The following is a 27582-nucleotide window of genomic DNA, read 5'->3' as shown; positions in this document are numbered from 1 at the left end:
TTCCTCCTGCAGCTCCTCCCTCTGCAGCTCCTCCCTCTACAGCTCCTCCCCCTGCAGCCTTCCTCCTGCAGCTCCTCCCTCTGCAGCCCTTCCCCCTGCAGCTCCTCCCTCTGCAGCTCCTCCCTCTGCAGCCTTCCTCTTGCAGCTCCTCCCTATGCAGCTCCTCCCTCTGCAGCCTTCCCCCTGCAGCTCTTCCCTCTGCAGCTCCTCCCTCTGCAGTCTTCCCTCTGCAGCCTTCCCTCTGAAGCTCCTCCCTCTGCAGCTCCTCCCTCTGCAGCCCCTCCCCCTGCAGCCTTCCCTCTGCAGCCCTTCCCTCACTAGCCCCTCCCTCTGCAGCCCTTCCCTCACTAGCCCCTCCCTCTGCAGCCCTTCCCTCACTAGCCCCTCCCTCTGTAACCCGTCTACTGCTCCTTTTGTGCCACAACTGCCTTTCTCTTCCTTCCCTTTGCTCTCCAGAGCTCTTTTTCCTGGACCTTTTTCCTTTACAAAAGAGTGAAGAAGATAATGTAGCAAATTATTTGCTCTGTATTTTTCTTTCTCTCCAATGCAACACAAAACAGAGGTAGCAAGTAGTTATATTGGTTGTCTTGGCATCAAAATGAACTTCAATCATGGTTTGCCATTTTTTGATCATGGAACAGTTTGTCCCAGGTAACATGCATGCCTTAGAAGTTAGTCAGACAATTTAATCAGACAAGTTAGACAGACAATTTAGTCAGACAAGTTAGTCAAGCAAACTCGGTAGCTGGTTTGACTTAATTTAGGCAACTTAGTCTTTCTGTAGATTAGCAAGGCTCACTTCAAACACACAATCCTTGAAGCCATCAGATGCCATTTTGGTTCCCTGAGTCCTCATGACCAGAGTTTTCCAGTGTTTCTAATATTGACCACAGTCAGAGCTTTCGCATCAGAGCGATCTTTCTTAGAAACACTTTCTTCTTGGCTCCCTTCTTGCTTTCTTTTATCTGGTGCTTGTTCTAACTGGCCACGGTGCAGCTCGCAGGGACGAAAGGGTCAAAGAACACCTCTCCTGAGGAATGCTCAGGTGAACAGGGACTGATCTCTACACGACCCTTGCTCTTTCTACAATAGCTTCCACCTTTGAAGAAATTATGCCAGGTATTTGAGAGAAGAAAAAAAGGAAAGCTAGTAAGTTTCAGGTACAGTAGAAAAAACACAGGAAGCTTTCCCAAGACACGGTCAGAGAAGATGCTTAGAAATTCTCCCTAACACTAGGGGCCCTCTTCTGAGCAGAAACCTGAGGAAGGGAAGAACCTCCTAAGATGACAACCAGGACATCTAGGAAAGCTGGTCCGAGATTCCAGATCTCTGGCCATGGCTGCCAAGGTCCTGTAGGAGATGATGACAAGTGTATCTCAGGAGAAGTCAGATGTGACGAGTAGAGTCAGCACACTGCACCGGGGCAAAGGAAATTCTTTCACTCGTTTCTCGACAGCAGAGAGTCTCAATGACAGTGGAAATTATGATTCACTCTAACCTTGGCCAAAAGGGAGAGGGCAAATTTAAAATTAATTTAATCACATGAACAAGCTTAATGATTCTTTGCGTTCTGAGATAGGATCTCACAATGTAGTCCAAGCTGTTCTGGAATTTGCTATGTAGCCTAGGCCAGCTGCAAATTACCAGTAAGCCGCCTTCCTTAGGCTTCTGCGTGCTGGCATCAGAATGGTAAACCACCATCCCTAGAAACAGTGGGCTGGTATTCATGCACCAATGGATGTTTGGAACTGGGGATGTTTGGGAAGGAAGAGACTCTCTTCTATTCCCCATGACATAGCCTTTGATGCCAAACCAGAGGTCTTACAAGGAGCAGATGAAGCCTGCAGACACAGTGTGACCGCAATGGGTGAGAAAGAACAGAGGCATGGCTTCCTTATAAACCCTTCAGAGTAAATGAGGGCCCAGGACAACAGGGAGTGTGGGTGGAGTCAAGTAATTGAAAACAGCTGAACCACGAAGTGAGCCTGATTTTGTTTTTCTGAACTAAGAACAAGTAAAATGTCTTTTTAAGAACTGGATATAAAGATGAGAGCAGAAGATAAAGGAAATCTACTATATTTAGTTGCTCACACACAGGCACGCACCACTAAAATAGTAGCCACGTGATCCATTAAGACATGCTGCTCCTGCACTTTAACTCATCCACTGTGCTTGTTTAACTCATCCTTGCAGGATTGGGAGCCATAGTAGACAGAAAGTACCTACCTGTGGGCCCAGGGTGGGCAAAGACAGCCTTCTTCTGTCTGTAAAGGCTTTGCTTCCTCCTCCTCTTCTTCCTCTTCTTCCTCCTCTCCTTCCATCTCCTCCTCCTCCTTCCCTTCCTCCTCCTTCCCTTTCTATCCCCCTGCATACTTGTGGTACGTGTATGTGGGGACCAGAGGAGAACACTGAATGTCCTCTTCTATCCCTCTCTGCTTTGTACATTGGAGACAGGATATTTCTCAGAACCTGGACCTAGGCTGGTGGCGAGAACACCCCGATGATCCTGCTTTCCTTATGCCTCTGGCCCACATGAAGCTGGGCTTAGAGACATGTGCCCCTGCCTAGCCTTTTATGTGGATGTGGGAAATCTGAACTCATGTGCCCACACTTGTGCAGCGAACGCTTTTACCATAGACATAACTCCCAAACCCACTCTATGCCTTCGTGAGAAAAACAGAAGACAGGGATGGGGGCTGCTCTAGTCCAACACAGCATGATAGCTGTCAATCACAGCCACTTGACAGCTAGAGCGGTAAAATATCCTCCCACCCACTCTACCCCAACTCTTATTACCAGGGAGAGCCGCAGGACTCAGAAGGGGAGCTTCTTGCTTCATCTATTAATTTAGTATTGCTTCTTCATTATTGTTATACATATACCAGCCACCTTACATACTGTAATTTATACCATTATAATTACCCATGATGCTCACTGACCCTATTGTAAGATGGGAGTAGCAAACAGAATGTAATTCAAACCAGGTGCTTGGAACCCACAATCTACTCTTTTACTGCATGTAAGGCTGCTTCTGGGTGCTCAGTAATGGTCGCTCCCACCCATGCGCTACAGAGGCGGCAGAGCTGTGGGCATGCCTCAGTAGTGGAACCTAAGAACCATACAAGGTCAGTGATGATAATTTCCTATGAAATGAGTTGTAAAAATGGAGATATTCACATTAAAGAGACAAAAAGTTCTTGTAGAAAGACCTGAGACAGTCACACATAGCTCCTGGAAAATATGGTTTAAACTTTTATGTTAATATGCCAGTTCTGGGGTCAAGAGTCTGATAGCTGCACATATATCGACAAAAGGGTATCCTAAAAAAGCCACTAAAATTTTGTTTTATAAAATGGAATCAATTACCTTCATAATGGAGGAAAAATGCATAAACATAAAAACCAAGATGAATATTTTCTATTTGAAGAAATATAAATATATTTGAATTGTAAATTGGACACACACACACATGCTGGAATTATCCTATATTCTCAAATGTTTGATGAACTTCTCGCCAGGAACACACTCCCTTTTGTACTCTACAAAAACTGTTACACATGTGATCCTAACACCCCATGGTTTCTAAAGGATCTATAAAATATCTTTGTCTATCTGAACCAACTATTACAGAGAAATCAAGTCCAACCATTCCATTCCCTGTTCTCTAAGGTTAATTAGCAAAGTACTGTTGGCATGGTCTGTCTTTGTCCACTCAGTCCACGAGCATCTATCCTGGGCACTGAATAAGCAGAGGTCAAGCATTGGCTTCTGCCTGTCGCCAGGGTTAGTAAAATGGTGCATGGTTCAACATATTATTGTGATAATATTTTAGAATATTATGAGAAGCCTTTGTTTTCTTGGGTTTTTTTTTACATTTTATTCCTTTCTATGTTTATCCATGCCCCAAATCAAATTACTTCCCTGAAGAAAACAGAAAAGAACTCAGCCAGGACAGAGCCAACTTTCTAGCTGTGGCTGGTAGAAATAAATCTTTGAGAGCTTTCATGTCTCTGAGCCCAGCCTCTGGGTACCATGGCATAGACATTATCTTTGGTTGAATCCGTTTTTCCATTTATGTTTAAATTCTGAGGCTTTGGTTCTGACTGTATAAACCCTGCCCAGTTCCTAGAAAAGTCTGGTAAGTGGGACAGAATACAGGTAGTGTTTCTTTGTGTTTGAGTTAGGGGAGGAATTCTGAGAAGCCAAGGAAAGGAGAAGCAGGCACTACGGTGTGACTTACCAGCCCTCTGGATAGGATGGGTGGATGGGAGAGGGAAATCTACAAACACCTGGATAGAAAGGTACCTGCGATTATCTGAGTAGGCCCATGTACTCATCTGCTTGGTTTTTTCTCCAACGCTGAGTTATTTCCTCAGTATTTTATAGATCACCTTCCACTGGGGGCTTCTGGTGACTTTTAGTTCAGGGTATCAGGGCATAATTTATGGAGGAGGAGAAAGAGAATATACTGGAGGAGAAAAGACCAGAGACGCAGAGATGAACTTAGGGGCAGTGGTCCAGGCACCAAGGGCAACAGCGCTGGTGTGGGACTGGCAATCCTGCTCTGGGTTCTCTGTTAAGGAGGACAAAGAGAGACTTTGGAACTGTCCCCATACTTCCGGCACAAGATGTTAGACAATGGAACCACCAGCTAGCAGACTGCTTAGGAACAGGAAGGGGACTGGAGAAGGAACATGACGAGTTCATACTATGAAAATTAAAATCTAAGAAAACGGAGGGATGGGAACTGGTTTCTAAATGAGGAGAAGCTGAAGTTAGTGGAACAGATAAGTCCGCTGTACTCCTTATCGAAATGTGATGTCTCCCCATGGAGGTCTCCGGGGTTGAAGGAGGGTTCTGCCCTTGACATACTTTTTAAAAAATAAATTAGGTATAGAGACAAACACTATACTCATGCAGCTGGTGCATGACACAACTCCTGAAAGGGTATTAATTACAACCGATGCCGGGTTGAAACTCCACAGGGCTAAAGGAGTTACCCGGAAATACTAGGACGACATTTAGCGGAACACACAGTCCTGCATTTTGATCTCAAGCAGAATGAACATTGCAGTTACAGGATCCGAGGTCAGGTGGGGAAGTGGGATCCCATAGCTGCTATACAAGAATAGGAGCTGCTTTAAAGTTCATTATGACCAACAATGAGGCAGCTACCGGAAGGCAAACCCACACGTAGCCCTACTTGCTTAGCAAAATTACCTCTGTTTTTTGGAATTCACTTTATTTTAGAAAAAAAAAAAAACAGCTAGTCTAAAGAAGCTACCATTTTTAAAATTAAAACTTTGGGCCACTCATTCCAAACGGTGGAGTCTCTCGCCTGGTGGTTTGTAGCGCAGTTTTATCGCCAGTTTATCCAGAGGTAAATGGTGTTCACCGGGTGTGCATGTTGTCTCTTGTACTTCCCAGGAAACTTTCCACTGGGCTCAGCTGTGTGACCGCTCTGGCAGATAGGAATGAGAGCTGAGGGGGCATCAATTCTTAACCACTGCTGCGTCTCCTCATCAATTTCCTCCCTTGACACCATGAACTTCGAGGTGCTGGCAGAGAAGAGGGAGAGAGCTGTGACCTCTGAGTCACTAAATGGCCCAGAGCCCGGCTGATACGCATGACCTCATATGAGCAAAAATGCCTCCCTTGCAGTTACCCAACTCCCGTGGTTTAGGTGTGTGAATGTTGTTGCCATGGGCATAGATCAGCCCTAACCACATTTATTCTTGAACATCCCTGGATTATCCCTGAACATCACCTGGCTCAAGAGTGCTGATGACTCAAGCATTATCATTCTCTCCAGGAAACTTGTGAGAAATTCAGACTGTGGTTTCAGCTCAGTCATTTGGTGAATAAGTTCAATTGTCCACATAAAAAGTCAATACGACTGAATTTTTGGCAGTATGATAAAGTATCCACTGTAGGGTCCAGACAATTTTCATTTAAAAAGTTACTAATTCTTTGAAAAAGCATTCACTGGTAAAATCCAGTGCAGCACATGGATTATACCGTACTGTGTTCTTACGTCAGGGAAGAGTTTTGACAAACACTTAAGATCCCATAATTCCCTGAAATTATGATGGAAGAAATCTTAGCATTGAGCCATATAATGCTACCAAATGTCGGATTTTTAAGACATAAAGGTGAACTAGAGGGGTACAGATATCTATACAAGCCTGGACTTGTTTCAGTGTTCGCCTCAGTATATTTTTAAAAATAAGATTAAAACATACATCACATTCTCCGATTCTTCCTACAGATGAACTGATTCTTTTCTCCTGAATCCCTTCAATCTTTATGACTTTGTGAAAGGGGAAGGAAAAATGTTTCCTTGTGAAGGAAGAGACGGAAGGAAGAAAGGGCCACAATGTAAGACGAACCTTTCTCCTTCCTGAAGCCCCAGCTCACACATGTACACAGCCCGGAAGAGCCTCTTGAAATGGTACCTTATTATTTTTCCTCATCCTGGTTTCTAGTTAATATTAATTAATAAATGTTGCCACCTGAATTATATATAAATTATATAGAATTCTTACCTGACAGCAACCTTAAGGTTTGTTTCATATTCGCCAACTCCTCATTTGCACCAGAGCTTAAAACGAAAAGCAAGTCTTACTGCTCCAGCTAGGCCCTCAAGAGCTATATTGACTAGATATGGAGAAACAACAAAAGGAGATTAAGGGGATACAAAAAGGAAAAGAAGAAATCAAACTCTTACTATTTGCTGATGATATGATAGTTTACATAAGCAACCCCAAAAATTCTACCAAGGAAATTTTATAACTCATAAGCACTTTCAGTAATGTAGCAGGATACCAGTTTAACTAAAAAAAAAAAAATCTGTATTCTTCCTGTACACAGATGATAAATGGGCTGAGAAAAAAAATCAAAGAAACATCACCTTTTACAATAGCCACAAATAGCATAAAATATCTTAAAGTAACTTTAACCAAACAGGTAAAAGACTTGTATGACAAGAACTTTAAATCTTTGAAGAAAGAAATTGAAGAAGACACCAGAAAGTGGAAAGATCTCCCATGCTCTAGGGTAGGTAGAATTAACATGGCAATCTTACCAAAAGCAATCTACACATTCAATGCAATGCCCAGCAAAACCCTCAGCAAAACTCTTCAAAGACCTCGAAAGAACGGTACTCAACTTCATATGGAAAAGCGAAAAACCTAGGATAGCCAAAACAATTTTGTACAATAAAAGAACTTCTGGAGGCGCCACAATCCCTGACATCAAACTCTACTACAGAGCTACAGTACTGCAAACAGCCTGGTACTGGCATAAGAACAGACAGGAGGACCAATGGAACCGAATCAAAGACATGGATATTAATCCACACACCTTTGAACACCTGATTTTTGACAAAGAAACAAAACATATAAAATGAAAAAAAGCATATTTAAGAAATGGTGCTGGCATAACTGGATATCAACATGTAGAAGAATGAAAATAAACCCATATCTATCACTGTGCACAAAACTCAAGTCCAAATGGATCAAAAACCTCATCATAAAGCCATCCACACTGAACCTCATGGAAGAAAAAGTGCTAAGTACAATTGAACGCATTGACACAGGAGACCACTTGCTAAATATAACCCCAGCAGCACAGACACTGAGAAAAACAATTAATAAATGGGATCTCCTGTTGCGGGAGGTCCTTCCGCTCCTCCAGCCAATAGCCGCTGAGATACCAGCCCATTGGGAAGTGGTCTCTCTCCCTTTAAAAAAGCGGCTACTTCCCTTCTCGCTCTCTTTGCTTCCTGCTCCAGTTCCTGAGACTAGACTCCTTCCTGATTGCGCAGAGGGCTGTTGTCTGGGATGGTTATCTGTAAGTTTTTTCCCCTTTAAATAAATACCACCCTATTAATCATAATTCCAAACTGGTATGGCATTGTTTGTGACTTACGCCTTCAACCTCCTGAAACTGAAAAGCTTCTACAAAGCAAAGGACATGGTCAACAAAACGAAATGGCAACCTATAGAATGGAAAAATATCTTCACCAACCCTACATCAGACAGAGGTCTGATCTCCAAAATATATAAAGAACTCAAGAAATTGGTCATCAAAAGAATAAACAATCTAATTAAAAAATGGAGTTCATAGAACTCCATACTAAACATAGAACTTTCAACAGAAGAATCTAAAATGGCTGAAAGACACTTATGGAAAGGTAATCAATTTTAAAAAAACACAAGGCATGCACAGTTTATTAGAATGACTGTATCTTTGAAGTGCTATTTTCTCCCTTCCTGTTCAAATGTGTTTTCTCCTCAGTTGGAAAGAAATTAATCCATGAAAGAGTCAGCTGTCTGCCTTCCTTCTTTAAGCCGTTCCCGGCTAATGGGAACTCTAAGAACCTCTGCCACCATTGACTTGACGCCTATGAGAGCAGAGGGTTCTCCACTCTTGTACCGGCCACTGCTCCTCTCTGACTCTGTGAAAACCCTTCACTGTGCTCCAGGATCACCCTCTTGGATCTCCAAGCCTCTACAATCGTTCAAGAGAGAGGCGGCTCCACTCTTCCTCTGTGCCATTTGCTCGCAGTTTGCTAGAGAAATCCTGTGAGATCTCTGCTTTGGAGAAGAGAAAAAAGAGCATTCCATTTTACTTCTGCCCAATCAGAGGTGTGAGAGAAATACATCCCTCACAAAGTCCTTTTCAGAGTTTTGAGAAAGCTGTTTTGGAGGACAGGGATTTATAAACAGTGAGGTGACAGAGCAGTAAATGCTTTTCTCATAGGTTCTGCTGGAATACTTAGGGGTGAAACCTCTGGGGGAGGTGTGTCCAAATGCTTATGCTCTTAGGGCAGAGCTGTTTCTAGAATTATCCAACCACCATCAGCCAGTCATCTTGAAAGAGCAAGAAGCACCTTTCTTCTGTACAATCAACATTCATATGCTGTAATTGTTTTCTACTTACAACAAGAGTAAAGGGAACATATGTGTACATCTACCCACGTGTATTTTTTTTCCACATGACTTTTAAATGTAAAAATAAAATGTGCTAGAATTAACTCAGGTACAGAAAGATAAAATATAAAAATAGTTTCTTATATGTCAAGAGTTTTATTCCTGTACAGTTAGCCAAATTTCTCATGTTGGTGTGTCCATGTATTTTTTTATACATCACTTTTTCAATATATATGCAAGTATAACTTGTTTTTTTATACATCACTTTTTCAATGCATATGCAAGTATAACTATAAGCATATGAGGCTTCATTTTCATAAAAATAAATTTTAAAATGCATTATGTATAGAAATGCATTACAAATGCATATATATTATAAACATATGTCTATATTTTTTGTGTCTGTATAGGTTTGTACATGTGTCTGCACATATAAATATGGTTTTTAGGTATTTTTCCATTTTCCAGACCTATATTAACCTAGATCTTCTTTTGGGGAGTTCATGCTATTCCTCGACTTCTTAAATGACTTATTTATCCATTTGTCTCCACAGCAAAGAAAAACACACAGGCACACATGCATCTTCCTCCTGCGAGAGTCACTGCTTTTTATAACACAGAATCCTTTGGTTTCCAGGAACCACCTCTCAGTATACAATGAGCAAAGAGGGGGAGGGCAGGGGCAGATATCTGCCCTTCCAGAGGTCTCACTTCTTATGGTAGGCCTTAGGCAGACAGAAGCAGCATCCGTGAGTTGGGCTCTGCAAGAAAACCCTTTGGCTTTGACAGACACATGAAGGAAGTACCAGCCCTATTTGTGGAGAACCCTAACAGGTTGTCTCACAGCTGCTCAGCTCGGCACAAAAGGCAGAGGTTCGCCATTCCACTGGGTAACCGCAGCTAGGATAAGGCTTAGGAAACCTGCACACACGCAGTTCCGAGTGTATGGAGAGCTTTGCAAACAACTCTATTAGATCCTTCGTGGTTGACATGAACTCTTGCATCCTCTCCCTTGGCTAACAGACAGACACAATCCTAAACTCCTTTCAACTTTAATCTTTTCAGTGTTCACATTTCTCAGTATAAATCTTCTCCACGACTCTTTCTCCTTTTTTTCTTAAATGCATTATTCTGTGCCCCTAGTTTTATAGTCTTGCTTGGTATGTATCCATGACCATAAGGAACATAAAGGCATTTAAGAAACAAGTAAGCTTTAAATAACAAAAAATAAATGAGTACACTAAAAGAAAGAAAATTAAAAAACAGAATCCTATCCATGGGGTTTCTGGAGTGTGCGGTGTCTTTATTGAGAATATGAAAAAAAATAATGTTCTGAATTGTCTTTCAAAAATGCCATGACAATTACTTTCCCGTAGTGTAGACACAATATCAAAACACAGATTTGCTTCTCAAACCAGCTGTAGTAACACACGCCTAGAATTCCTGTATTCAGTGACTAAAGCAGAGTGATTGTGAGTTTGAGGCCAGGCTAGGTTACACAGCGAAAACCTTCCCTGATCATGCGCGCATGTGTGTGTGTGTGTGTGTGTGTGTGTGTGTGTGTGTGTGTGTGTGTGAGAGAGAGAGAGAGAGAGAGAGAGAGAGAGAGAGAGAGAGAGACAGACAGACAGACAGACAGACAGACAGAGAGAGAGAATCTATTTATAAACATTATATTCCATCAAAAGTTTATAGTTTGCCAATTAACAATATAGATATGCTAATTTGATTTATAATCACAGTTGTAAACTTTGGTCATTTTATGTGTCAATCCTTTGTAATTTTCTTCTGTAAATGGCTTCTTGTTACCTTTTGTTACCATTTAACCCTGTGCCCTGCCTGCCCTTGTTCTTTCTATCTTATTTTAAGAGTACATTTTTAACTAGTATGGATCTTGACTTTGCTCTTTGTGTATATTACAAATATTTTCCCACAGTCCTCATTTGGCTTTTAATTCTTTTTCATGAGACCTGATTTTGCCAGATCGAAGTTTGAACTTCTCAATCTTTCGTGCTTTCTCACACAGTTCCTCCCTTGGCCTCCTGTTAAAACTTAGAAGGTTCTCTTCACTCCAGGATTGTAAAAATACAGAGCGCATTTATTTAAAGCATGAGATGACCAAATTCAAACAGGCCACAGTAATGTAATTGATAGGATGCCAAAGCAAACAGCCCAGAGCTTTGCTGAGGAATCTGCCTAGCCCACAGTTTCCCCCTCACTGTATTTTTCCAGCCTGTGGTTATTTGTGCCTCCCCTAGGCAACCTTGACTTTCCACTAAGTGCCCCTCCCTCCTCTTTTACTCCTGGGCAGAGATTGCTTGATTTTGCTGTTTTTGCCTTAGTTTTCACAGACTTGGCCTCCACCTACCTGTGTGTTTCTCAGCCTAGGGCCTCAAACAGCAATACTGACTATATCGTCTTCTTCCTTTCCTCTCCCACCCTTCTGTCACTTCCTGAACTCATCTTGCGAGAGAGCCAAAGCTCCCTGACACATCTGTCCCAGCTTGGCTCAGTTCCAATGGGAAAGTTTGATGTCACAAGCTTTCAGGCTTTTAAAAGCCTCATGCGTTTTCCTGACTTAGAAGCATGCAGGGTTCCTTGATTTTCTTCTAATTCAATCAGGACAAAGAAAGCAAGCTGAGTTTACAGCTGCCTTTCTCTGGGGAAGCAGCTCCGGGCAAAGGGCTGATGTAAGAGTCACGGTTTGTGGACTTTCTCTGTCCTGGCTCTTCCTAACCTGCCCTAGGGCTGCTTTCCCCTTCTATGGGGACACTGTGTCTGGATGCTTGCTGCTGTAGTTTTCCTACTTAGAGGGACTGACCAAAGGCCAACAGCAAGAGTTAGCTTAAGAGAATGTTTGCCCTGGCACAGTCTCCATACCAGGGCCCCACATCAATTGTGAGCAGCGACTCAAACATACTCGAATGGAAAAATGATATACTTACTGTGTAAATAAGACCCAAGACAAGTCTCCAACAACCTTCACAGCACAGCTCAGGTGACCATACCTTCATCCCTCTTGACAGACATGCAGGACTATACCTCTTCTCTCTGACATGCCAGAGACCCATGGAGCAGGCAGGGCTGGGCCAGGACATTGAGCACAGTACCAAAGGCTACAGTTTCCCTGAGCGAGGCTGGGCAGTCACGGACTGACAGGTCATCTCTGAATGCACAACACATGGAAAGAAACACTGATTATGGTGGCCCCTCGTTAGTAGCTATTAGGGGGCCAATCCTACCTCACAGTGCCACTGTCATCATTCCTTGATATAAATGTCAAAGTTCCCAAAAGCACCGAAACTCTCAGCCTCATGATCTCACTATCTTCGGTTATGGAATGTGAGTGCTGGTTGCATTTTCTTTCTTCCTGTCTATTCATATTTTCAGGCATTTTCTATAAAATATAAATATGGTATCTAGTAATTAAGTGAGGATTCATTTATTTGGTTGGTTAATTATATATCTGGGTGTTTGTGTGTGCGTGCATATGTGTGGGTGCGTGTGTGTACACACGCACACATGTACACAAAGGCCGAAAGAGGATGCCTAGGCCTCCAGGAGATCCTGTCTGTGCTGTCTGAAGTGCTGAGGCACAAATACAGGTTCACATGTGGCTATGCCTGGCTTATTTACTTGGGTGCTGAGGTTTGAACTCAGGTCCTCATGCTATGCAGCAAGGATTTTTATTGCCTGCACAATGTTTCTGGCCATATGAGGTTTGATTTTAACTACAAACTTATTTGTATTGATAAGAAGATTTTTTTTTGAGAAGAAGAAATGGCTTCAGGGTTAAAAGTTGCGAGTCGGCTCAAGAGAGGAAGCAGATATAGAGTAGAAGGCCCTTCTTGTGGAGCTTGGTGTCTGTTCAAGTCGCTCATATTCAAGTTCAGGAGCAGTGCGCAGTGTGCAAGTCCTGAGATTCTCAGCCTCAGGATGTTATTATGTTGATGTTTTCTCAATGGTGATGAAAGGGCATGTAATTCAGGATCACACAGACCACTTATCAACATCAAACACTAGAGAAAGATTAGAAAAAATTAGAGTCCAAGGAATGCAAGATGGGGCTTCCTTCCTGGAGGGTCGGTCTTAAAGCAGAGCCAAGGAGGTCTGCAATGAGGTCACTGTCCCCTCAACTCCTGGACTATGAGGTCACTGTCCTGGCAGCCCTGGAGGCTGCACTGATCACCCAGATAGGATTTCCTGAGAGAATTCAGATTTTAAATGTTCTGTCCCCTTTCTTCAAAAAGTGAGGTCAAGAGTTCCAATGCATACATTAAGACTCACAGCTACCTCCTCTCCCTGTCTCTTCGGTTTTGGGGAAGCTGGATTTCCAGCTGCTTGGCATGCATCATGACTCTTCAGACATCACGAATGTTCTGGAATCTCCCTTCCCTGAAAAGAGTAGAGAAAGAGCGGGTCAGTAGTACCCATGTGGGAAGTGCATGCCAACCAGAGGGTTCCCTTGCCTCCATGGCTTTCTGCCTCTGGCTTCCACACAGGGCTTCTGCTGTTCCGCGTGCCAGAGGACGGGTGAGAGAGCCAAGGGTGCAAGCTGAAGGAGACTACTCTGAGATCTGGAAGGGGAGCGTGGCACAAGGGCTTCCCTGTGTGAAATCCTGGCATGGGGACGTAAGAGGGCAGAGGGCCCCGGGGACAGGGCCAGTCGGAAAGAAGGACCCAAAGACGACAACTTCCCTTTTCATCGGAATTCCATCAAGTTAATATGTCTTGTTTTAAAAAGAATGGCGCCCTAAGATTTTTAATAATCTATTCAGTCACTTTTCTCTATACCTAATTTCCTTTTTTTTTAAGTGCAAGATTTAAGATTATAGGGTTAGCAAGAAGCAACCCAATTATCAAAGCAAATGGTCGTGGATTGCCCAGTTAATTAAATAAGCTTAAACCTTGGAAGAAAAAAATAGATGTCTGTGATCTGATCACTCCTTGTCTTCATACAGTACCAGGAAAACCTCGATAATTTCAGAAAGAAAATTTGAGAGTATATAGTCATCAGTCATGCCTTTAACATAACTTCTCAGCTGCTGATGAAGCTGGAACCTGTCTGCACAGTAAGAGCCGTGTCAGTAGATGGAACCTCACCTCGAAGGCCCCTCGGATAAGAACCAGCGATTACACCTCACTAGGCTCAAAGCAGTAATTTGAAGTCTATACCTAATAATGACTGAACTCTCATACATAATGGCCTTTCTCTCTCTCTCTCTCTCTCTCTCTCTCTCTCTCTCTCTGTGTGTGTGTGTGTGTGTGTGTGTCCCTCCATTCATCTTTCCCCTTCCTCTATATCCCTGTGCATGTATTTGTGTGTAATTGTGTTCTTACATTTGTTCTTGTACATTTGTTATTGCTGGTATATAAGCACATGTGTGTGCAGGCCAGAAGTTGACATCTGTGTCTTCCTTAATTGCTCTTAACCTTCATTTTTAAGGCAGGGTCTCTACTGAACCTGGAGTTCACTAATTCATCTAGACTAGATGGCCAGCCAGCTCTAGGGAGCCTCCTTTCTCCACCTCTGGAATTACAGGACTGTAGGTATATACCGAGGTGCCCAGTCTTATAAGACTTGAGATCTTACACAGGGAGAGGTTTACTGACTGAGCCACTTTCCCAGGCTCTGTGGTGGTTTCTTTAAAAGTTTGTCTACAAAAGACTTACAAAGAAGATGCTATCAATAATGGGGGCATGACTATTGTTCCCTCCCAGGGCGATTTATGCGACAAAAAAAATCACACAATTTACAAACTAACTATAATTTCCCCAATAATTCTAATGTTAAAATAAGGATGATACAGACAGACTGAATCATTCAAGACTCTGTGGTGTGTGTGTGTGTGTGTGTGTGTGTGTGTGTGTGTGTGTGTGTAAAATAGAAATTCCAGAGCAAGGGAGATGGGCATTCCTGGTGTTGGAGTAAGGGGCCTCATCACACTAGAATGCATTTATAATTTTCTAGAGAGATGCCTTTTCTAGATGCCTTTTTTTCCCCCATGGGATGTTTGAGAATGCATCAGGTTTGGTGAATGTATTTTCCCTTTTACTCCTTTTAAGCACCCTGTGTTGGGTGTTTTATCATTATCTTTATCTTAAGGATGTAAGGAAGAAGCCCCAGGCTGGGAGGGGGGGTGGAAGGAGGGAGGAGGTTGAAGAATGTTTCCAAGTCAGGTGACTAACTAGCAGATCTCAGAATGGAGACTAAAGTGCAGGTCATTTGGTCAGCAAAACTCTGGCTCCACCAAGCCTCTTCTGGGGCAATTTGCAAAGAATTTTCTGACATCTCATCTGGGTAAACTTCAAAGGACACATGCACATTAAATATTATCTTCATCTTATGAAAAGCTAGCAAGGCTAAAACACGTACTTGGGTCCACCTATTTACGAGGCAGTCCTCCCTAGTGCCAACTGTAGAATCCATTAAGAACGGTCCAGCACAGTGCTTCCCACACAGTCCGCCTTAATTCTTCACCATCCAAGAGATGTTTATGTGCGATTTTAACAGAAAAAAATTATCAACTCCTTTCCACATAGGATTGCCAAGTTTAACAAATAAAAGTACAGAATGCCTGGTTAAATTTGAATTTCAGATAAACAACAATTGGTTTATACGAGGCAAACTTACTCTAAAAAAAGTGTTCACTATTCATTTGAAATTCAAATTTGACCAGACATCCTGCATTTTATCTGGCAACAGTGTTTCTGGAAGATATATTTAGCATGCACCAAGCGAGGACATTTTAAGTTAATTGGAAAGGAAGATAACACTATTCTACTATCATCAGCAGTACATGTATGGATATGATATTTGCAGAGTTTCCATACAAATGTGTGGTACAGCTCTGCCCTCCTAGGGTCACTCAGTAAAAAAAAATAGAAATGAGTGATTCATATGCTTTTAATTTTTAATTAAAAAATATATATGTATATATGGGTGTTTTCCTGTGTGTTTGTCTGTGCTCCACTTGTTTGTCTGGTTCCTCAAGGAGAGCCAGAAAAGGGTATAAGATCCCCTGGGTCTAAACTTACAGGTGACTGTGAGCCACCACATGAGTGCTGGGAAATGAACCAGGGTCCTCTGGAAGAGCAACTAGATAGTGCTCTTAACCACTGATCCATCTCTCTAGTTCTTCTTTCAATTTCCACTACTAAAAATTAGTAGTAGAAATTCTCATTTTCAGGGCTGGGCCTATAGCTCAGTGTTAGAGCACTTACCTTTCATGCATGAGACACTAGATTTAACTTCCCTCAAAAAAAAAAATGGAAGGAAAAGAGAAAGTCTCATGGTGAGGGAGGCACAGGGCAGAACTGAGTGCCTTACCTTTCTGGGTACACTAAGAGAGGTGTGTGTGTGTGTGTGTGTGTGTGTGTGTGTGTGTGTGTGTGTGTTGTAATTCTGTAATTTCCTGTGCTGCGTTAATATAGTTTAAGCCATCATCTATTCATGGTTTCATTTAGAATTTATCAAAATTATGTTTGTGAACTGTATATTAAAGAATTACATTGTACAAAATAAATGCACTGGGATCATTGTGGTGCAGTGGGTACCCAGGGGCAGGATGGAGTGTATGAGATGCAGTGGGTACCCAGGGGCAGGATGGAGTGTATGAGATGCAGTGGGTACCCAGGGGCAGGATGGAGTGCTGTGAGATGCAGTGGGTACCCAGGGGCAGGATGGAGTGCTGTGAGATGCAGTGGGTACCCAGGGGCAGGATGGAGTATATGAGATGCAGTGGGTACCCAGGGGCAGGATGGAGTGTATGAGATGCAGTGGGTACCCAGGGGCAGGATGGAGTGCTGTGAGATGCAGTGGGTACCCAGGGGCAGTATAAAGTGTATGAGATGCAGTGGGTACCCAGGGGCAGTATAAAGTGTATGAGATGCAGTGGGTACCCAGGGGCAGTATAAAGTGTATGAGATGCAGTGGGTACCCAGGGGCAGGATGGAGTGCTGTGAGATGCAGTGGGTACCCAGGGACAGGATGGAGTGTATGAGATGCAGTGGGTACCCAGGGGCAGGATGGAGTGTATGAGATGCAGTGAGTACCCAGGGGCAGGATGGAGTGTATGATATGCAGTGAGTACCCAGGGGCAGGATGGAGTGTATGAGATGCAGTGGGTACCCAGGGGCAGGATGGAGTGGTTTGAGCCCTTTACCAGCGCAAAAAAGTTTCTGCTCAGGACACCTGTAGGGTTTGCTTGCTTCACATGGGACATTATTTTATTTTCATTTTTAAATATACTTCTTCTTGACCCGAAATCCCATTTTATAATGTGAATCACAAATGCTTAGTAAAAAAAAAACAACTCATACTAAAACATAAAAAACAACTAATAGAAAGTTTATTCATACTGTAAAATTCCACCCAAGAGAGAAAACTCCATGAAAACAAATTTTCATTTATTTTGTGTTTTTTTCCCTCATTCACTGTCTCTCAGATATTGTTTTTACTCTGTAGATTAGGATGGCCCAGAATGACTTCAAACTTACAGTAATTTTCCTGCTTTAGTCTCCCAAGTGCTGTCAAGTCAAGGCTTTTTTTTTCTAGATTCTCAACACATGTACATGACCACACACACCCTGAGCACACGCTTGGCACACACATGTTTATAGTGTACCCAGACCAAAAGCTTTCTGAAGTAATTGATCTGGGAACAATTAAGCATGTAGAACTAGAATGTACTCTCACCGGTACGTGATGGACTAAATCCAGTTTGACTGTTGAAAGCACTAGCCAGAGCCACTGTGTGCAGATAAATGTGACCACTTTCCATAGCAGCTTCCCAGAAGAGCTATGTATTCAGTGATGCTGAAAGTGAATCTTCATATTGGTTAGAGTCTTCAGCATATGCCTCTACATATCTCCAGTGGCAATACAGCCTTATTCTCTAGAAGGAAACTGAAGGTCTGATATTCAAAGACTAACGGGGCCAAGTTGTCTAGACAATGTGGATGACTTGTTTCTGGTTTCAAACTCATCTGAGATTTGAGGCAAAGTATATACATGGAGAATAATAAATGTTCTGTCTACAGGACCTGGAGAGATGGTTCATAAGTTAAGAACACTGACTATCCCTGTAGAGGACGCTGGTTCAATTCCCAGCATGCATATGGCGTCTCACAACTGGCTATGACTCCAGTTCCAGAGGATTGGTGGTGGTTTGAAAGAAAATGGCCCCCAAAAGGAGTGGCATTATTAGGAGGTGTGGCATTGTTGGAGGAAGTGTGTCACTGTAGGGTCAGACTTTGAGGTCTCTTTTACTCAAGCTTCCCTTAGTGTGGCAATAAATTGATTCCCTGTTGCCAGTACGATGCAGGACTCTCACCTCCAGTACCACATCTGCCTGCACACCGCCATGATTTTCGCCACAATGACAATGGACTGAACCTCTAAACCTGTAAGCAAACTACCCAATTCAATGTTTACTTTATAAGAGTTGCTATGAGCTGGGCGCTGGTGGCGCACGCCTTTAATCCCAGCACTCGGGAGGCAGAGGCAGGCGGATCTCTGTGAGTTCGAGGCCAGCCTGGTCTACAAGAGCTAGTTCCAGGACAGGAACCAAAAACTACGGAGAAACCCTGTCTCGAAAAAGAAAAAAGAAAAGAAAAAAAAAGAGTTGCTATGGTCATGATGTTTCTTTGCAGCAATGAAAGCCTTAACTAAGATAGGATCCAATCTGTTCTGGCCTCTGAGGACACCATGTGAAGTAGACACACATGCAGGCAAAACATTATCCAGCGACAACTGGAAGTGCTCCATCGCCATCATAGCTGAAAGACACCAGTGCCAGGCCTGGATTGCTCAGTGGTTCTTGCGGTTTTTCTTTGCATGGCCCCAATACCTTGTGTAGACATCATTTCTGGCTTCTTAACAGTCTGTCTAAAGTTTGCCTTGCAGAATTTCTCAGCCCCTGCTGTATCTACTACAACCAACTCTTAAATGCTAAGTAACATTGAGTCAGGTCCCCAAGATTCTGCTTTTCCAACAGTCTTCCAGGATGCCAATTTGAGAGTTACGATGTTAAGGCTCAGCTCCTAGGGCTTTTTGTCTACTTTGTTGGCTTGCTTTGCTTTTAAAGAGAAATTAAATCTCTCCCTCCTGTATTTCAGTGGCTCCCAAACTTGTGAGCAAGTGATGTTCTCTCGAGGTAAGGAGCCCTGTTGTGTGGTTGCCCTCAGTGTCATTAAGCACAGAAGACTAAAGCTAGAAATGAAGAATAAGAGAAACACACACTCCCTTTTATTGTCATCTTTGTCCTTACACTGTCTTCTTTCATGAGGAAGGTCTTTTTCTCATTACTTCAGAACTTCCAACAATAATTAAGGAAATCTGTGAGAATGCAATGACCCGAGGTACAATCTTTTGTTTTCGGCTAAATCACGGAATAAACCTTTCATGTGTGAAAGAAGTTTAGTGATTTTTAAAACAATAGTTTTTATGAACGTAATTAAAGGAGAACAACATCTTTGCGTGAGTAGTCCTGTGTTACAACTCCCATTAGTTCTACAACCGTGTGCCAAACTTGGAAATAATTGAGCCTGGCAGCTGGGAGTTGTCACTCCGTAGGCGCATTGACACCCTGTGGGTGGAGTGGGAGGAGTTTCCCTCCATAAACCTTCATCCACGGGAGAAAACAAGCCATCTTCCAATTTTATCTGGATAAAAGAAGCCCATTTCCTTGGGACTGAAGTAGAGCTGCAAGCTCCAGCTCTGGCTAAAGGAGAAGGGGGAGCAGGGAGTCTTATGCACAGAGTAAAGTGTCTTTTCACAGCAAGATGGAGGGAACTAAGAGATAATACGAGCCTTTGGAAAAGTCTGTGGAAAGCACTAGAAAGGGCCTTGAGGGCAGATCCTGTCCAGAAGCTATTAATAGCTCTCAGTTTTCTCTTTGGCATCCAACTGCCTCCTCTTTTTTCTGTACTTCAATAACCCTTTGTAATGCGTGCTGCATGCTTTAAGCTGGTGCGTGGAGGATGTGTCAATGTCCTAATGGAGGGTCCATTGTCCATACTTAGGGAGCAAAGAAGTTATTTGATACAGAAGATGAAAGCAGAAAATATAAAAGAAGTAACAGACCAAAGCAAGAAATCCGACTGAAGGGCTCGAAGAGGCCACGCCATTTAAAGAGACATAAAAGCATTCCTAAGGAATTCTCAAAACCATCCTCACCATGGTGGATAGAGAAGAACCTGGTAGAGCCAGTTCTTTATGCAGCACACAGTAATGTTGCAGATCATTCCTCCCTTCCTCCCTCCCTCCCTTCTTTTCTTTCTTCATTTCTTTGAGTCATAATTATTTGAATCAGAAGGAAAAGTTACCAAGGAAACCGGACGGTTTGGTGACATTTGAGTTGAACTAGTTTGTTGGAGCATCTCATGGTGTGGACACTTACACAGTAACCCCACGGTTCTGCAGTGTGGAGGTGGAGGGATCACCATGGGCTTGTGTGGTCTGCAGATGACTACTCTCTGACTGTGTCACCACAGAGGCTTCCTTCTATTTGTGTAGCCCTGGGGTCTCTTCCTTGTCTCAAGAAATCATACCGATTTAGTGATTAAGATCACCTTTTCAAAGACTATCTCCAGGTATAAGCTATGTTAGGGCTCAAGATTCCTGGAATAATTCACCACAAAGACAGGTTTTGAACAAGCCAAATATTTATTTAGAAAAAGTGATTATCAGGGAGGCACTAGGGTTCAGGCTCCAGCTGCATCCATGAGGCAGGTGCAGCATCCAGTTTTAAAGTAGAAAAGCACAAAAAGACAGATCCCTAGTCCCATTCAATCATAATATATGGAGAAGCAGTTAGAGAGTTTCCATGGTGACACACTTTCAGCCTATCAGGGAGTTCTGTGGTTTGGTGGTTTGGACCTGGCTCTGGGCCAACCAATCAGAAAGGGGTGGAATTCTCACAGTTTACACTGTTTCAGGGGTTTAGGGGGCTGCAGCCTAGCCTCAGGCTTGAATGGCAGACTGGGACAAAATGGAGTTTCTGATGCTAATTAGGATCTAATACTCCCACCTCTTCTAGCAGGTCATCAAATCATTGATGTCAAAGGTCCAGGTCCTGTAGGGGACCATATTGGGCCCACAAGACTAGGGGCTTATCTTATCTGCACTGATCTTCTTTTGAATGAAGCAGGAGATAGAATACAGCAGGCAGAATACACATAGCATGGTTAATAGTTTTGCAACTAAACACCCCCAGCATTCCTGTTATCAATTGACATTATAGGCAGCCATTTTGTTTCCTATTTCAGGGAGTTTCCTTTGGACTTAATCTTCTTCATCCTGTTATGAGGGCAGGGATGATGCACTCTCTTCTGTAGATGCTTCCAGCTGAACTGGAGTGTCAACTGTCAAGATCCAGGGAGGCTGGGAAGTTAAAGGTTGGGCAATGGGGCGTTTATCAGAAGCATCTGATTAGCTGACCAAGATGAAGGGACAGGGAACAATCACAGGAGTTGGACTGGTTCACATCAGCTTTCAGCAAGTCCGGAGTTCAGCAGCTTGTGGTTTGCAGGTGCTCCCTAGACAGTGCTCTGTCAGCCAAGAGCACTGGAACTATGCTGAGACATGGGCAAGGGACAGCGGTTCAATTCAGGATCTTATAGGAAAAAAAAACCCACTACATTTGCAACTTTTTCATTTGACCTGTGACAGCTGGATCCAAGCCTTATGACTTTAATTCCCTGAAGCTTACATGTTTTAGTTTATCAAAGGAGATAAAAGTTTTAGATGTGTTAGCATTGTGATTGTATTGAAGTCCATATTGCAGAAAAAGCAGTTAACTGGTGTCAGTAAAACAGCTGGGAAAGATTTACACCTTGAGTCAGAGCAAAGTCTATGGCTCTTTGGTAAAAACTGTGAACATATTTTTGAACATCAGAACTGAGAACTTGTATGGACTTCAAGCATTTCCCAGAGACATACGTAGTCAGTAGAGAACGGTCATTGTAAAGCATGTTCTCCTAGTAGAAAGTTCCACCTGAATCCTGTTTATTGTAGTAGTATTTCATTTGTATTTTATTAACAAAGCTTGCCTGAAGATCAGAAAAGTAAAACAGCCACCCTGGCCAGCCTTACAGACCAGGAAGCAATGACACACACCTTTAATCCCAGCAGCTACACTAGTTTGGCACAGAAACCAGGAGGTAGTGGTACATATCCTTAATCCCAGAACTAGAGAGAATTATAAAACAGAAGGAGACAGCTCTCAGGCTCAGTCTCATTCTGAGATTCCTTGAGGCTGGATCGCCATTTCAGACTTAGGTAGAGGTAAGCCAGTGGCTGGCTGTTTTACCTTTTTGACCTTCAGGTTCAACCCCAATTTCTCTCTCTGAGTTTTTATTAATCACTCTTCATTTGGCTCCCAGCATGGGGCACAAACCCATGAACCTAAGATTAGATAAGATAAAAGGTAGATTATTGGATCTACTTTTAAAGAACAACTATAAGTTTTAAATGTTTTACATTGTATTGGACTTTTGTATATTGGATACAAATTTTGTATATTAATACAAATTTGAGATAAATTTTGTTAAACATTCTGTATATACATTTCTATTCTGTTCAAAGTATTGTATCTATACAGCTCATTTAACAATGTAGTGAAAATCTCTAGTCCTTGATAATTATTATTACCAACTGTTTAGGATAATAAGGAAATGAGGTTAGTAATTTGTCACATATTATAATCAAACTTGTAGTCACATTAGGTATGTGTTCAAGGTCAAACAAAGAAATATTTTAGATAGAAAGGTCATCTTCAAACACTTTAGATATCTACAGAATATGGCATTTAAGATGTTTTAATGACCTAGGTTCTTATTTTTATGACAATTAGACATGTCTGCTTCCAGCAGCACCAGTCTACTTGAGAGAAGATAGTGGACATCAAAGAAACTACACATGGAGTTTACTTTCTTTGTGGCAGAAGTAATGCCCCTGCCTCAACTACTGACAGTATGCTGTCCTAATTAGATAAGCAGGACACAAAGGAAAGTGTCTGCCAAGCATTATCAAGAAAAGGAGGAACAGCTCTTCAGAATATACTGCTTCACAGAAAAGTCTTTCACATATGCTAGGCCTGTAGGTCAAAGATGGATGCCCCAATGTTACAAAAGAACTTTGGGTGACTGTCTAGGCAGCAAGATGTCTCTGTCATTTCTAGAACTTTGGAAGTTGTTTACAATGTACTTCCTGTTTACTTAGGTAATGTTATTTTTTTCTTGTGTCATTGGGGCAATTGAAGACTAGATAGTTACAGTTATAGTTTTCCTTGTTTACCTGACACAAAAAGCAAGTTATGATAGAGAGTAAATTAGGTACAGGACTTTGAATGCACCAAGATAGGATAAATATGAAGTATTATCTCTGAATTTGTCAAATGGAAATGGACTAGACATTGCCAAAGTATTTATTGCCTGTATATATCGTACTTATTGTATATAGTTTTTCTTATATTAGTTATAGTCTTATTTTTTATTTTAGACAAAAGGGGAAATGTAGTGGCATTTCATTTGTATCTTAATAAATAAATTTTGCCTGAGGATCAGAAAGGTAAAACAGCCACACTGACCAGCGTTATAGATCATACAATAATGCACACCTTTAATCCCAGTAGCCACAATGACATGCTACTTTAATCCCAATAGTCACACTAGCTTGCCACAGAAACCAGGGGGTAGTGGTGCACACCCTTAATCCCAGAACTAGAAAGGACTATAAGACAGGAGGAGACATCTCTCAGGCCCAGTCTCATTCTGAGATTTGTGGAGGCACGATCACCATTTCAGACTGAAGTAGAGGTAAGAGCCAGTGGCTGCCTGTTTACTTTTCTGAACTTCAGGTTGAATCCCAATTTCTCTCTCTGAGTTTTTATGCATCATGCTTCAGTTTATCCTTTAACATGAAGTCTGAAAATAAAACAGACTTGTCTGTACATTTGAAAACAAGAAACCTACTGGCTTTAGCTGACTGAGGAGCTGACAAGGTGTCTGCAGCCTGGGGCGGGGGAAGGAAATGCTAAAATGGCGAAGCTATCACTAGCCTAGTCATGGAGCATCATCAGAGATCTGAAGAGGACCAACTAGAATGGCAGAGCCCTGCTGGCTACCTAGACAGCTACTGCAGGTGCCTCTGCTGTTGCTGGGCAGAGGTTTGAGGGCATTTTTGGCTACGAGACCCAGAAGATCTGAAAGATTTTCCTGTGGAGCAGGAACTTGGGGTGCCTTGCCTACCTTCTCTCGGCAAAGCAGGGCACTCAATGTTCCCAGTGGCATGTTTGTCTACGGTCTGGACAGGGTCTGGTCAGCAGTTGAGTTGAAGGGCAGCTTGGTTGGTTTTTTTTTTTTTCACCCAGTGGCCAGACTTAAGATTAAAGCAAGTTTCAGGTGGAGGTTTTTTTGTGTCCATCATCTTCTTTGGAGGGGATAAGGATACTTTCAGGGGCCAAAATGCCTCTCTATCATGAATAGCTTTTGCATTGGATATTTTGAATTCCCTGTTCTCAGATGTCTGTATCATCTGAAGGTCATCATCTATTGAGTGTAGTGCTGAACACCTCGAGGCTTAAATTTGAAAACTTATATAAAAAGCTAGTCTGAACATATCAAAGATTTGATCCTTTATGGGGTGACTGATTAATAGTATCAAGATAAAATTTTCAACTCATAAACATAGTCCAAAAAAGAGACTGGGGACTTTCCTGATCCTTACCTAATATTCCAAATTATAACACAACAGTTCCCTGTCTACCAAAACGGTGACAGACTAACAGTGCTAGCAAAAAGATGGGGATTAGACATGAACCTTTAAGCCAATGACTCTCAGCTATGATGTGGTGCACTATAATGAATCATGATTCTCAGCTATGATGTGGTGCACTGTAATGAATCATGATTCTCAGCTATGATGTGGTACACTGTAATGAATCATGATTCAAACGCCTGACATGCAGGCAACCCTAGGCTATTCCTGCAGAGAGGTCTTTTGACCCTGAAAAGTCACAGCCCTTAGGTTAAAAACTGCTCCATGTTCTATCGCCAGACTGTTTAAGGTCACCATCTTACTGTATCATAAGATAGGAATATCCCAGTTTCTGTTGCTTAATAGTTGGGTGCTGTAGGAAGCCCTTCTGTATTTGTGTTGCTTTCATTGTTTATTTAAAAAACTGCCTTGGCCTAGTTGATAGGGTAGAACTCAGGTAGGCGGGGAAGACAGAACAGAATGCTGGAAAGAAGAGCAGAGTCAGGCAGACGCCATGAATCCCTGGCCTGAGACGGACATAGGTTAGAATCTTGCCGGTAAGCCACAGTCACATAGTGATACACAGATTTAATAGAAATGGGTTAGTCAAAATGTGAGACTTAGCCAAGAAGAGACTAGATAAAATGAGCCAGGCAGTAATTTAATTAATACAATTTTTGTGTGGTTATTTTGGGGGTTAAGCTAGCTGGGCAGCAGGACGTGGCCCACTCCCCCTACTACAGTTGGGGCCCTAATTTTAGTGGGCCAGTGACTGCATTCAGCATTTGAGATTCCAGTGTAGTCTTGAGCCTTTCTCAGGGTGGCCTTTAAGCCTAGAAACCATGTTTTTGGGTTGACATGTTTAAGTTAACAAAAAATAGTCAGAAGCAGGATTAAAGGGGTTAAAACAAAACAAGGTTAGCAAATTTAATATTTGCTCAGAACTATTGAGGCTGATGGGTTAGGTCTTTGTTTAAAGATTGCCTATGTATCCCTTTGATTATTTAACCTTGTGTTAAAACTTTGAATTAATCTTTTTGTTGCAAACATTATAGATTTTTTTTAACTATAGCCAATAAACTTACACTTTGCTCTTGCTCTTCCTGACTGCCAATTTTTGACCCTGGACATGGACATAGAGACTGGGTTTGAAAAAGGATTGGCCAAAACCTGATTCCAGGCCCAGCTCTTCAATAAAGAAGAATAGCATAAAACAATTTTAATATTATCCATATGCAATTGACATTTGAATCCTATTGCATCAGATTCAATGGCCAGAGTGCTTGGAGATAAATTCTGAGCCCAGGTGGCTGGCTGCAGCAGTAAGAACTGAGCTGTGCCCAAGGCAAACAGAATGCAGTAAACTCATACGTTCAAGATCAGTCCGAAACATTCAGTGACCAGCTTCATGCATTGAAAACAGACAGACAAACTTTTCTGACTTCCTCCAGCTGTAATCTCAAGGATGGGAGTGGGAAGGGCCCACCAAATTCTTGTGATGTTGTAGTAGGTGTGGGCAGTGAGAAGAGGGAATTGGAGTTGGAGGAGGATGCCGGGTTGTCCTCACGTGGAGCAGCTTTTGGGTTAATTGAAGATGAGATCGGGGTTGGAAGGAGCCTGGGCAGCCTCTAAGGCTGCCATTTCTGTGTTGGCATATAAGGAGGAAGAAGGAGTTAAGATAGATATTCCCTCTGATTGACTCTGCAGGTGGAATTGGAGCCATTTCAGGAGCAGGGAGGGTTCCAAGAGTAGCGCCCAGGTCACAGTATAAGGCATTTGGTCAGGGTGACCTGGTTGGTCAAAGACTTTGGCCTGGCCTACAAGAGGAACAGTCTTGTTGATTAATGGCCCTGGGACGCCAGTTGACTCCAAAATTGGCCACTGACCGAGTGGGGACTTTTCCAGGGAAAGCGGAATCTCCTGGTTCCTGGACTTTCTTCTTGAAGCCTTTAGAGTGCTAGAAACCAAGGGCACGGGGAGAATTAGGGTCTGAAGATAGAGTCTGTGCCATGAACTCAAAATAAGAGAATACAATAGCAAGTACACGAAGTGAAACCGAAAGTTTTACTTGACAGAAACAGAGAGACTGGCAGCGCACCGCAATGAGAGTCAAGGAAGAGACAAGAGGGACGTAAAACGTGGTCCTGTTCAGAACCAAGCAGATCAGCTGCCTCTCTGGTTGATCCCCAGGACACAGATTCTCCAGACACTGGGGGGAGGGGGTGGGCACTGGAGGTCAGATGACTCAGCCACCTCTGAGCCCCAAAGACCAGATGCCTCAGCCACTTTCCTGAAGGAAGCCTGGAGGTCTGATCCAGTCACCTCTTCTACCAAGTCTACCATAGATGGGTCTAGAAGTCTTTTATCTCCCTCTGACCTCAAGAACAATACTGCATCCAGTCTCTCCCCCTTTTTTTGGTACCAGAAAAAGGCACAACAACTTAAAACTCTCCAATGTTTATCTCTGGAGATTGTCACAAGGGCCAGGAGCAGACAGCCTGGCCCGGGACTCGAACTGGTAGACTTCCAGATCCTGGGCAAGCCCCCAAATGTTAGAGTCTGAGAATCCAAGAATAATGCACCACAAATACAGGGTTCGAGCAAGCCGAAAATTTATTTAGAAGAACTGCTGTCAGAGAGGTAGTAGGGTTTGGGGTCCAGACTAAGTCCCTGAGGCAGGGGCAGCATCCAGTTTTAAAGGGGAAAAGCATAAAAATACAGCTTCTGAGTCCTAGTTATAATGCAATACAGGGAGAAGCCATTGGGGACTTTCCATGGTGACACACTTTCAGCCTATCAGGGAATTCCATGGTGGTGGTTCATATCTGGCTCTGGGCCAGCCATCTGAAGTGGGTGGAACACTTACGGTTTACACCTGTGTGATGGGTT

This window comes from Microtus pennsylvanicus, chromosome 4, assembly GCF_037038515.1.
Source record: "Microtus pennsylvanicus isolate mMicPen1 chromosome 4, mMicPen1.hap1, whole genome shotgun sequence".
NCBI lineage: Eukaryota > Metazoa > Chordata > Mammalia > Rodentia > Cricetidae > Microtus > Microtus pennsylvanicus.
The sequence above is the reverse complement of the archived record's forward strand: the minus strand, read 5'-3'. Positions refer to the sequence as shown.